At 43.3% G+C, this 13,791-nt stretch overlaps 1 protein-coding gene across 4 annotated transcripts in view; it reads left to right on the top strand.

The window, feature by feature from the left end:
* KCTD1 (potassium channel tetramerization domain containing 1) overlaps positions 1-13,791 on the top strand; it is a 214,797-nt gene that overhangs the window by 177,854 nt on the left and 23,152 nt on the right. The gene's annotated exons all lie outside the window — the stretch shown is intronic.

The raw sequence follows: 13,791 nt of genomic DNA, 5'->3' as shown, positions 1-13,791 counted from the left end.
CTTGGGACAATAATACTGACTATACTTGTTTTTGATCACTCATGAGTAGGATCATTGAGCAACAACACCCCAGTCACTTTTGCTCTGTTTTTTCATCGTATTTCGAGTTTACCCTCTTCCTACCAGGAAGAACCTTTAGAATAGTAAACCACGTGATAGATTTACTCTTTTGAAAAATTTGTAGGTATTTCATAGAAGATTCAGATAATCTCTTACAATGTTAATGTAACAAAGATGCTCCACTTTACTGTGTCTTGAGAACAATTCCATTCAAAGGGGTTTAGAATTTTAGATGTTATTTCATAGTGCCCAGCCCACGAATCTCACACATCTCCTTTCAGGGAAGAAAATCCTGTGCAAGTTGTTCTCTAGCTGGGGGAATCTTTTTTATTAGGCCAATGTGGAAAGCAACCTTTCCCCCCAACTCCCAGACAGAAGCATTTATTCACACCCCAAAACCATGATGTTATAATTTTCATTAAAAAATTCAGGGCCGGGTGCTGTGGCTCACGCCTGTAATCCCAGCACTTCGGGAGGCCAAGGCGGGTGGATCACAAGGTCAAGAGATCGAGACCATCCTGGTCAACATGGTGAAACCCCGTCTCTACTAAAAATACAAAAAATTAGCTAGGCATGGTGGCATGTGCCTGTAATCCCAGCTACTCAGGAGGCTGAGGCAGGAGAATTGCCTGAACCCAGGAGGCGGAGGTTGCCGTGAGCCGAGATTGTGCCATTGCACTCCAGCCTGGGTAACGAGTGAAACTTCGTCTAAAAAAAAAAAAAATTCAGGATAAAAAAAAACAACAACAGATCAGGCACAGGCACAGGCACAGTGGCCTGTAATCCCAACGGTTTGGGAGGCCAGGTGGGAGGATTGCTTGAAGGCAGAATTTCAAGACCAGCCTGGGAAACACAGGGAAACTCTGTCTCTGAAATAAATTAATAAATAACCCAAACTTCCTATGAGTAGTATCAGAAAGTCCCTCTGAAAGATATCTCATGGGTCCACTGCCACATAAGTGCCCTCCACTGAAACCTGGGCTGTGTTAGAAGTGTCTGGTCCTCCACATTTACCACACAGTTTAGTCTGTTATTACTGTATAAGTCACCTATAAAAATACCATTTCTTTGTGCTAAAAATGCAGGATTTTTATAGCGTCAGTTAGATGAATTATCAATATTTGGCTTCTGAAAGATGACTCTCAAGCTGCCTGGAGATAGGAAGTGGTGACAGTTTGTCCCCAAAGCAGCCAGCTGCGTGGGTGCAGAATGCTTTCCATGCTGGCCTTTCGGGTACCCGGGATGGTGCTGGTGCAGGCAGGGGATGAGAGTCAGGTGTCATCTTACAAGGTGTGTGTTTTTCATGCATTCATATTCAAAAGTAGACACCCGGATGCTCCAGTCCGATGGCAGTAAAATGTTTTTTAAAAATCATGTTTCAGTGCCACAATTGTATCAGCTATTTGCCGGCCTGTCTGAGTCTATTCAAGATGTAACAGTGGAAAAGACACTGTCTCTGGATAATGGCTTCCTGCTGCTACTGAGTGTCAGTTTGCTTAGTAATAGCATTGCTGTTTATCTTTTCTGGTGGTAATGATTATTTTTACTCTTATGCAACTTTTCTTATTGTGTTCTCCATATCCAGAAGATAAATTATGACTGTACATAACAGCTAACCACCACTTTCAAACAGTGACAAACCTTGCCAGGCTGGGAGGGCTTCATAACTGAAAGGCTAATTTGAGCTCGCCCGAACTTGTTTCTGTGATTGGAGCTGTGTTCCAGAACTCCCACCCAGCCTCATTAAACGTGGCGAGGCCCCTTCCAGCCCTCCAAAAATTGATTTTTAAAAAACAGCCTAGGAAGCCCTGCGGGCTTTAGAGCTTACCTAAAAACGGAAAACACTTCTAGTCTCAAAGCAACACACAGTCAATATAAAAGAAAAAAGAAGAAGAAAAAAAAGAATGCTCTTTTAAGTATATCCCATGGATCTGTAATCGTAGGAACCCTAAAGAAGATACTTCGTTAAAACATGATCATTTTGATGATACATTGCAGAAGGAGCAAAATGGCATTAAGGGTGGAATTCAGAGAAAATGGACTGGAATAAAGGTTTTAACAACCAAGCAAACCTAGGGAACCCTGTTAAAAACAAATGAAATTCCAGTCTTCACCCTAGCTTGATGTCTATAACTATTAGAAGAACTGAACAGGAAGGTACGGTTTGTATTTCCTAGTACACCACGTGTCAGGCTCTTGAGGAACCCACTGATAATTCTTTATGCAGATTTTTAAATTAGAAAAGTATTTCTTTCTCACTCAGGCCTTCTGAATGGAAAGTTAGTGGAACAAGTTATGGGAAGCGATGCCATCAAACTGAGACTTTTCAATGTCTCTACATAATGATCTTAAAAGGAAAAGAAAAAAATGAGAAATCTTCTTAGCTGGGAGACTTTTATTTCTTTAAATGATTTTCAGGTTAGGGCTTGGTTCCATTCTTCTTTAGATGGGTAGAGAGAAAAATCGATAGATATTCCTATCACCTAGCATGGCTATGGACTGGCTTGAGGCCTCTGGGTAAAATTTTGAACTATGATAAACCACGACTGAGCCCAAAAGGGCGTAGACGGTTGCACAAGACACACACCTACAGACCGTGTATTGTTGGCCGAGGTGCACCCCAGGGCAGAATGCTGTCAGCGCCTTCTTGGGTATTTCCCAACCACACGCACCCACAAGTGTTGTCTTTGAATCATGAGCTGATATAAACTTCATATTTTTTCACGTCATTTTGATCTAGTGACTATTTAAATAGGCTTGCGACATAAATTAGAAACCTTAAGCTTCTCAGAGCATAAAGCCAACCAGGCACATCCTCCATTGTGATTTGAAGAAGCAATTAGACATTCTTAAAAAGTTGGGTTATATTGCCATTTGATATATTCTTTTAAATGTCAATATACTTTTGAAGCTGTATAAGTAGGACTCTTGTCCAATTTTCAGCTTTCTGTCCTCCTTTGCAAGAGACATAGCTCACATTCTGAGGCTGTCTCCTCCCTTTGACTTTGTCATTGCAAGACTTGGCTTCTGAATGTGTTTTTCGGCTTGCTAGTCACTCTGATGTCATAAATGACAGAATAATTCATTCCTTTTCATTCATCCAACCATCTTTCAATATTCTAAATATTTGAAGAGATATTCTGTTGACTGATGTCATTGATGAAGTTGTGTGTGTGTGTGTGTGTGTGTGTGTGTGTGTGTGTGTGTCTGAGTATGGAGGGGCAAGGTGGGGGTGTGAATGAATCAGGGTAGATTCAGTAATTTTCTTACAAATATCTTATGTCAGGTGTCCAAAAAGTGTTTACCTAGTCTCTGGGTAAATTATGTCTGTTTTCTAGTTTTTTCTTTTTGGATTAAGGACTGTGTTAAGTCTCTGGTTTTTCACTTGTAGGTAAAAAGCAAAAGATGTAAATACTTCCATTGTAGGCAGTTCTTTTGCTAGCATGATTGCAAGTGGGAAAAATTGTTAAATTGAAAATAGAGCTGGCTCGGCCATATGCCTCTGATAGTGTCATATAATTAATATGATGTCATGATGAAGTGATTGCAGTGACATGTAAGTTAATTCCAATGGTCTAGAACAGTAAATAATCACCAAGTAGGAAGAGATGAGGCCACCTGGAGAGCCGCAGTCACAGGGGGTTGGGCTCAGAGTCTGTTGCATTTCTTAGAGCTGCTGACACCACGGATGAAGAATCTAGAATGTCTTTTCACCCAAGAAGGCCCCAGTCCAATAGTCAGGGTTACTAATACTGAGAAATCCAGGCACAGAAGCAGTCCTTCCAACGCAGATTTAAGTTCATTAGGAACACATGCAAGAGAGTTTGTTCTATAACAAAGAACACAACTGTGAGATGGAGAAAGATCAGCAGGAGGTGCCAGAGGAGGAAGGGACTAGGACTTCTGGGACAGACGGACACTGTGAGTCAGGGACAGCATCAAGCAGGGGATGGCCCTCACTCTTCAGGGACAGCAGACTGTTTCACTCAGAAACCCTCTGCGAGTTACTTGATGGCTCTGCGACTCAGTTTCTCCATCAGGAAAATCAAAATACTTCATAGAGCTGCAATAAGATTAAATCAGGCCTGGGCACAGTGGCTCATGCCTATAATCCCAGCACTTTGGGAGGCTGAGGGGGGGTGGATCACTTGAGGTCAAGAGTTTGAGACATGGTGGCCAACACCGTGGAACCTTGTCTCTACTAATATACAAAAATTAGTGGCACATGCCTTATAATCTCAGCTACTTGAGAGGCTGAGGCAGGAGAATCACTTGAACCTGGGAAGTGGTGGTTGCAGTGAGCCAAGATCACATCACTGCATTCCAACCTGGGCAAAAAAAAAAAAAAGATTAAATTAGATAATCCATAAAGTTTTTAGAAGAGTGCCTGATACTCTCAATACATGTTAGCTATTTTAACATTTTTTTTCTCTGAATAGTAATCATTGTGAAATTGAAATCATATTACGGAGTTTTAAATTAAGAGAAGGGCTGTGTCAGAAATACCTCCAAATATAGAGCAGTGTTGGGAGGAGGGTGGGCGTGGGCTGTGGGAGCAGGCTCTGTGCATATGTTCATGCTCGCCTGCCCAAATAAAAAGCAAGGAAAACCTAAACAGAAACTGTTCTAGCTGAAAATATACCAAACTGGGCTTCCCAGGGAGGGTATGATGTTCTGATCCTGGACTGATCTTAGAGAAATAGCCATTTGCCCTAGAAATCATGTTTAAACAAACACTCAAATCGAAGAACAGGCCTCAGGTGATCTTCAAAGTTTTCTTTCAATTCAAGATGCACGCAGGATTTTCCATTGGGTCAGAACTCTGTTTCGGTATAGCACATCATCCCCCAAGGATGCAGGCCTGTCAGCATTTATCAAGGCTTTACCGAGCAGCAGAATGGCCACAGTGAGGGTGTGGGTCCCAGCTGGGCTCTGCGGTCCAGCCGCCTGGTTGTGGATTTTGGCTTCACCGTGGATTCGTTGGCCGGTGTCCTTGCCTGTAAAATAGGGATAATAGCACCGACCTCGTGGAGGTGTCAAGACTCTGTACTGTGCCCTGCGCAGGTGAACACTCAGTTCAATGTAGAGTTTATTAGATATCCACTTATTCCTTATGAGAATTATTTGAGCTGGGTCTTATCCCATTGCTCAGGTGGAGAAATCAAAATTCAAGGCAAGTTTCAAACCCAGGTCTATGGGTCTTGGAGCTGAGCATGCCAGGAAGTTCCAAAGGCATGACTGACGGGCTGCGCCAAAACTCTGTGACTAACGGCGCCCTTACCTACCCCACTCAGGCCAATACTGAGAGGCGCTCTGCCCTGGCTGTGTCTGCACCTCACCCATCACACATGATGTTCTTTCCTGCCTCTGTGGCCTCCCTCCAGCTGAGCCCTCAGGTTAAAATCTCTTCTCCAAGCACATGTGCCCCTCTTCCCCTTCCTCCAAACTCTGCAGTCATTGCCTCCAGTAGGAGGCCTTCCCTGCCTGCCTAAGCTGGCTGGTTCCCTGTCCTCTGTCCTTCCATGACACCCAATGGGACCATATCGTGCCCAGTTTAAGAGGCCTCAAAGAGCATGGGGAACATGGTGGTCATTCAGTAAATGAAGAAACAAAAAGTCTACTTACTTTCAGGGTTTTTCTTCAAAAAAATTAAGGTTCATTATAATAGTACTTTTCATACTAAACAGTCAGTGTAATCCTCTAATTTTTAAGAATTTTCTTTTTTTGAGAGTGAGTCTCACTCTGTTGCCCAGGCTGGAGTGCTGTGGCATGATCTTGGTTCACTGTAACCTCTGTCTCCCGGGTTCAAGCAATTCTCCTGTCTCAGCCTACTGAGTAGCTGGGACTACAGGTGCCCGCCACCACGCCCAGCTAATTTTTGTATTTATAGTACAGATAGGGTTTCACCATATTGGCCAGGCTAGTCTCGAACTCCTGACCTTGTGATCCACCTGCCTTGGCCTCCGAAAGTGCTGGGATTACAGGCATGAGCCACGGCACCTGGCCAAAAATTTTCTAACCAAAGTCAGGGGAGGGTTCATAAGCTTCCTGGAGAATCAGCTACCCCCCGAGTGACCCTGAGCCCTCAGTGATGGATTCTCCAAAACGCCGAGTTCCTGACTTGTTACTGTGCTCATACTTACATTTTAAACTTGCCTTTCCTTTCTCCCCTACTTTCTTCAGTTCTATGTATTGTTTAAGAAAATGATGCCACCTCAGGGAACAGGTACTGGAAACATTACCTCCTCTTAAGTAGATATAATTTGTTTTGTTTGTTTTTACTTAGAAGGTATTTTCCCCCTTCTCTTAAATTACTTCTATCCATTTCCATAACAAGCTCTGAATTAATTTTTATCTGTGTTCATGAAATATAGATGAAATTTCTTGAGTGGAAATTTTAAAGAGCTATTCCTAGAATTTTTAACAGTTATAAACTAATTAAATGCTATTTATGATAATGCAGACTTCTGAAACAACAAATTGACTGGTGATATTTTTACACTATAATTATCTCCAGCATTGCATTCCTTTTTTTTTTAAACAGAAAAACTTACTATGGACATTTAAAAATCTATGCAAAAACAGGGAGAATACAGTATTGAACCCCTATTTTTCCAAAGGATTCATATATTAAACTAGGATTTCTCTTCCCTTCCACCTACTTTATTTCCTTCCTCTCTAATCTCAGCAGCAACGAGGCAAAGGAACCCTTTGGTTGCAACACCAAATCCTCTCTCTGGGTCTCCTTCCCTTCCTGCATTTAGGTTGCACCTGTGGTGTCAGCTCTCCACATGCCTCTCACACGCACAAACATGTCTCTGTTGGGCATGCATACACCAACTGACACACCTTCACCCAGCCTCCACCCCGGATTTATCTATGTTAGGTTTCAGATATTAGGAAAAAAACTAAGTTGAGAATCCAAATTAGTAGCCATAAAAAGTATGAAGCTACAGGTGCTTCCAAGAACACAATGGTTCAAACTGATGCCTGTAATCCCAGCATTTTGGGAGGCTGAGACGGGTGGATCGCCTGAGGTCAGGAATTCAAGACCAGCCTGGCCAACATGGTGAAACCCCAACTCTACTAAAAATACAAAAGTTAGCCTGGCGTGGTAGCAGGCATCTGTAATTCCAGCTACTTGGGAGGTGGAGGCAGGAGAATCACTTGGACGCGGGAGGTGCAAGTTGCAGTGAGCCAGAATTGTGCCATTGCACTCCAGCCTGGGTAACAGAGCGAGACTCACTCTCAAAAAAAAGGGAAAGAAAGAAAAATACTCTTGAAATCAGAAATCAGATTTTTTTAAGTGAGGCCCTGCTGAGCGGTGGGCTCACCACAGATCACTCTTCTGTGTCGCTGCCTCTTCACCCTCTATACTTTTCCAGTTGACAACATGAGCAGGTATCACTTTCATTATAAAATATGTCCAAATGCTAAAGATGTAATTTGTAAGTAGCCTCTGAATCTCTTAGCCAGCAAAATATATCTGGACCAGAAACTAAATGAAATCTTTTCCTAAAGTCTAAACCATATTTCCCATGGCTTGGAAGCCTAGGGGTAGAGAGAAAAAAAGGCATTTCTTGGCAAAGGAGAGCCAAGTGGACAAAAGGGCTCAACCACCGGTGCCCTTCCCTTTTCTCACCCCTTATCCTGTGGTCCGTCGTGTCTTTGCACTTCATTCCCCAGCCTCACCCCTGAGCGGGATGTCTTCAGCCTCTCTGGGTAGGTTGATCTGGCAGCAATGCAGATGAGCCCTCCCTCTGTAATTAACACAGGGGAGAGTTGAAAGGATTAAGCTGCTGGCATCTGGGTAAGGCCCGGCCTGGTATCAAGTTACATGCCTTGGTGCTTGAGGTGACATGGGGTCTCCTAGACAGCACAGCATGGGAAAGATGGGGTGTAGAGAGCCTGGAGCCAGAAGGCAGCTTTAGGAGAGTTAGCAACCTCTTCAGACTAAACTTCTTTAGCTGTAAAGCAACAAATGCCATAAGAGTTTTCAGGATTAAGTGTAGGGACACAGAACATAACGGAACAAGAGTTACAAGGTAAATATGGAGATGAAACCTCACGTGTACTACTCTTCCCAGAGGTTTCCACTGCCCTGAGAATCCTCTATCCCATCCCTCCTTAGGCCTCTTTACAGTTGTGCCAGCAGTGTGAGAAGAACCTCAGAAGTCTTAGGGTGTTTCGAGTTAGTTTGGTTCAGTGTAGTATAGGCTATCTTCTCAGTCTACCAGTGATTTCCCCGACCTCACGGTAAAGATTAAATGAGATACAAACCCTTAAAGCAGCCACCTTGCTCTTTGGCACATAATGCTATTCAGTGAGTAGTAACTACCCTTAGAGCCATTGTCCCCCATGGGCTTGAACCGATCACCACAGGGTCAGCCTGGCAGGTTCTGGAGCCCACTCTGTGTCTAGTCAGCCATGCATCCTTGAGTGTTATGTATTTGGGACTTGGTGTCCCCATTTGTAAATGGGAGGCTGAACTTGGTTGTCCTGGAGCTTCTTCACAGTTTAAAAAAGTATGCTGTGACACTTCAGAATGAAGGTCTCAACTGATGCTGACTTGCCTCTTTGGTCTCTCTGCTCATCCTCCTTTACACTGGTTCTCAACTCAGTTGAGACTTAGAGAGTTTTTTTAAATACAGATGCCTGGGCTTCATTCCCAACCAAATAAATCAGAATAGCTGGGGGTGGGGGCCTGACATCATTATTTTTTCAGAGTTGCCCAGGTGATGCCACTGTGTAGCCAGAGTTAAGAACCACTGCATTATGCAAATGATGTAGTCAACGCAAGGCAAAACACACAGGATTTGGATAAGCCAGTAGCTGTGTCTGTGAGAAGGCATGATTTCAGATATGGCATCTTGACTATTCTCACTCCTAAATGTGCTCTTTTACTTACTATCCCTGACAACGTAGCCTGACATCAGTCACCTTTGCCGTTGAGACCAAATCTAAGCTCCTTGGCCCGGCTTACATGGCTTTTTTATGATCTGACTTCTGCTGCTCCTGCCTCGTTTTCCAGCCAGCCTGACTACGCCCCAATAGAGAGTACTCACATGGCAAGCTTTGGCTACAAGCCTTTGTATCTTTCCCCATCCTTCTCCCTGGGTATCTAACCTTACCTCCCACCCCTGTACCTGGCCAACTCTCCTTCAGGTCTCCGATGAGCTTTCTCTTTCTTCCCTGCCCACCCTGGATTGAGTTAAGGGGGCCAGGTACACCTCCTGAGCCCACTGTGCACACCCAGTGACACACTTGATCACACTGCACTTGACCTGCACTCCCAGCCCCAAAGACTTAAATTCCACAAAAGCAAGGACTGTGGCTTGTTACTGCATCCCCTGTATCTGGCATAGTGAGGCCCCACCAAGACTGGTGGAAAGAATGAATGAATAACTGAATGATTACCCAAGAAAGAAAGAAAGAGAAATTCTTAAGGGTCTGAGTCACAGTAAATTAGAGAAACCAGGTCTATAAAATGAATGAATACACAAGAAAAAATTCTTACTGAATGATTCACACTAAGCCAAGTGTAGGATCCTAGCCCTATACTCCCTTTCACTTAAGACCATTCTTTATTGCACAGTGTGGACAGCACGCAGTGCCAGGGAGAGTGGAGAAAACCAGACTCACTTCCCACCAAATGAGCTTGGTTTCCTCAGAGATTAGGTCTTGCATTATTTGCTCTATAAACAAGAGTAATCAAGAGAGTGCTAATATTAGAAGGGCTACTATTAAGAGTGGAATTCAGCTGGGCACAGTGGCTCATGCCTATAATCCCAACATTTTGGGAGGCTGAGGCAGGTGGATCATGAGGTCAGGAGATCAAGACCAGCCTGGCTAACATGGTGAAACCCCGTCTATACTAAAAACACAAACATTATCTGGGCATGGTGGCATGTGCCTGTAGTCCCAGCTACTCAGAAGGCTGAGGCAGGAGAATTGCTTGAACCCGGGAGGTAGAGTCGAGGTTGCAGTGAGCCAAGGTCGCACCATTGCACCCCAGCCTGGGCAACAGAGCAAGATTCCATCTCAAAAAAAAAAAAAGTGGAATTCAGTATCTGTTGTTTTTAGTGATCTTTTTTAGTGAACATATTTTCAGTGAACTTTCTAATCTTACTCATTTATGAAATATGTACAGTAAAATAATACAGTGTTTGAGATTTAACTCAAAATTACCAGTGGGAAGGAGAGTGAGGCATAGAGGTAAAGTTGAAACAGAATTAACCAGGAATTGGCAGCTTTTGGAGCTGGTTGATGGTCATACGGGGGTTCATTCTGTTATTTTTTCTGCCTTGGCATAAGTTTGAAATTGTTCAAAATAAAATGTTTTAAAAGTAAATTAATTAAAATGGTAATGATCATCCTTAAAACACAAAAAGAAATTGGTGGAAGACAGTCGTTCTCAGCCTTGCCACTTGATTCAATGAGTGTAAAAAAAAGAAAGAAAGAAAAAACCAGCCATACATTGTCTGGAGCCAGTTTGGTCTTGGTTAGTTGGAAAACAGGAATGTTCTCCAAGGTTAGTAAACTGTAATGAGTTCCACATAGTTTTCAGGCACCAGAGTTTACAAATCACTGCAGTTTGATTTGTAACTCCATTCACATGTCCACAAGAAACAGCCTCCGCCGATTTTCCCCATTATTTGCTCAGCCAAACAATACTTTTCCACGGCAGCCCGGCCAATCTCAAAAACCACCCAGGGACACCATTTTACGACCCTTGGCATCGCACGGCCGCTCCACCGTGTTTTCACAGCTCCAACGTTCCTCCCTTTAAAGTTGGCAGAAATCAGCAGCACTGCATTTTTTATTACTTCTAACGTTTCTTGCTTCCAATGGGGAACGTTTTCTTCTCCGAGAGGCCTTTCACCTCCGCCACGCCTGTGCCTCCGCGGCCCAAGCACCCTTCCCTTCTATCCTTTGCTCCTCCTCTCTTTCCACAGCCCTTGCCCTCTCGGCGCCCACGCAGCCTTTTCTGCCCTGGCAGCGGGTGTTTTTCAGCCCCTTCCGCCAGACCTGGCCGAGCTGGCCGCCAACATTCTCATGGCCTGGCCGGGACCTGCGGTTTCACCCGGCAAGGGGGCCCTGGGACAGGGCCTGGGCCTTTCTTGCCGCCCTTTGACTGGACCCCCTCATGAGAAAAATTCCCTGGCTAGGGTTCCTCTTGTGCTGGGTGGAATCCAGGCCTTCCTCGGCTTCTCGTCTCCTCTGGTCTTCGTGGAGGCCACCTGGTGAGTCCACTTCTCCCCACTGTCTCTTGCCCCCTAGGCTGCCTCTCGGTTACTCGTGGGGCCAGCTCTGCTAGTGCTCGCTTCAAATCTCCCTCCTGCCCTTCTCTTTGCAGCTTTTTCCTATTTTAGCTAAATTGGAAGTGAAGATGCCTCATTGCATCCACAACGGAGGTAGGTTGTTTTTGTTCTTGGTTTTTGCATCCTAAAAACCATTTAAATGACACTTCTCTCCTGTTTTTAGAAAGGTCCATAAACAATGCACTTCTGCCAGGGTTGTTCCTTTTGCTCCTTAAGTCCTGTGCCTTAGCGCGTGCAGTCTTCTAAGAGCTGCTTTTAGAGAAATTTTTGTTGACTAGCTTGGAATACTTTCTATTGCTATGCACGTTTTGAGCTCACCATGAGCACGTTGGATTTCCTCCTCAGCCTTAGACAAAGTTAAGGCTATTTTATAAAACAAAGTGAGACTTAATTTTTAAAAAGCAATGGAGACAGAGAAGTCAGTTCACCTAGATTACAGCTAGTAACTAGCCAAACCTCTTTCTCATTCCACACTCCCTGATCCTCATTCCTTTACACATTCACTCCGTGTAGGTTCATTAATCACTCATTCTGTACCAGCCAACATCCAAGTCCAGACCAGAAAATTAGTGTTTATCTAAACATTAAAAAACAGGATTTTTAAAAGAACAAAATACTGACTTTCTTTATCTGTTTACTAAAGTGACAAGATCACTAATACTGACTTATTTTGGTATAGATGCTTGGATTTTATTGTAAAATTCTTGCTCCACAAATATATGGCAGAAATAAAACTCTAGACCATAAGCTTTCATTCGACAGTGGTCATTCTTTTCATTCTGATCATTGTAAGGGAGGCCCCTTTAGGATGAGACAGACTGTGCACAAATCCCCCAGTGCTACTTAACTAGTTGAGCAAGTTAGTCATCTTTTCAAACCTATTTCTTCAACTTTAATATGAAGATAATGGGTTTTGTTACATAAGGATAGTGCAAGTCAAGGCCGGGCGCGGTGGATCACGAGGTCAAGAGATCAAGACCATCCTGGCCATGGTGAAACCCCATCCCTACTAAAAAGACAAAAATTAGCCGGGCGTGGTGGCACGCGCCTGTGGTCCCAGCTACTCGGGAGGCTGAGGCAGAAGAATCACTTGAACCCAGGTGGAGGTTGCAGTGAGCCGAGACTGCACCACTGCACTCCAGCCTGGCAACAGAGTAAGACTCCGTCTCAAAAAAAAAAAAAAAAAAAAAAAAAAAGGATAGTGCAAGGCATATGGAAAACACTTAATATAGCTCCCTTTTCTTTCCCTGTCAACTGGAAATTTATCCTGTTATTAAGAGTGAAGAGTAAAATGTTTTAATAATAGGGAAACAAATCTCATTCTTTTTCATCCTGCATCAGATTGTCCTGGAAACATTACAAGAAGTGACTAAGCATATTTTAGTTTCAAGCCTACTGTTTGATTGATGTGTCAATGAAAAATGAATGACTAGGTGGCATGCAGTGAAAGAATCCCAGGAAGGTTATAATCCACACCCTGGATAATCACAGGCAATTCCTGGAAAGTTGGACAAAAACACTAGCTCAAAAATATTTGTTGTGTTTTAGAAAATAACCCTACCATAATTACTTGTTTTCCTCTTTGCACTGACTTCCTTCAGTGTAAGGTAACATGAGTTTTTAAACATGATTTTAAAACATTTTTATTGAAGCAAAAATTCACATGCCTTTCTTTTTAGGGAGAGAGGAAAGTAGCTTTCTTACTTGTTTGCTTGTTGTATTTCAGAAGAGGTAAAATTACTGATTTATCATTACACCTGCCCCACTTCAACCTAAGATTAGAAAATATATAATTTCAAAATCATCTTCGGAGCAATAAAATGATGTTCCAGATCAGAGAGAGAGAGTTTTTAGGAGATCAGCAAAAGCTTTTCATTAATAATGGAGCTGTTTGCCTGTCCACACTGTTAATGAAAAGTAAAATGTACCTTTTAGTACAGGAACTGATTTCTAGTGTGCAAATTCTGTTCTCTAATATGGAATGTTTGCACATCATTAACCAGCCTTCTGTGTGTTCACAGTATAGATGTGACCACCTTCTATTAATGGAATATATACTAATGTGTGTAGGTTCACCCTCAATGGGATAAATGATGATGGATGCAAAACACTTTAACTGTAGCACACTGTACAGATGTTCATTCTAAAACTGGGAAAAGCATATTATGGATTCTTGTTTTATTTTTATTTTTTTTGAGACAGAGTTTCGCTCTTGTTACCCAGGCTGGAGTGCAATGGCGCGATCTCGGCTCACCGCAACCTCCGCCTCCTGGGTTCAGGCAGTTCTCCTGCCTCAGCCTCCTGAGTAGCTGGGATTACAGGCACACGCCACCGTGCCCAGCTAATCTTTTGTATTTTTAGTAGAGACGGGGTTTCACCATGTTGACCAGGATGGTCTCGATCTCTTGAC

This window comes from Callithrix jacchus, chromosome 13, assembly GCF_049354715.1.
Source record: "Callithrix jacchus isolate 240 chromosome 13, calJac240_pri, whole genome shotgun sequence".
In the NCBI taxonomy this organism is placed as follows: domain Eukaryota; kingdom Metazoa; phylum Chordata; class Mammalia; order Primates; family Cebidae; genus Callithrix; species Callithrix jacchus.
Note: the sequence above shows the minus strand (reverse complement) of the source record. Positions and strands in the feature narration are given on the sequence as shown.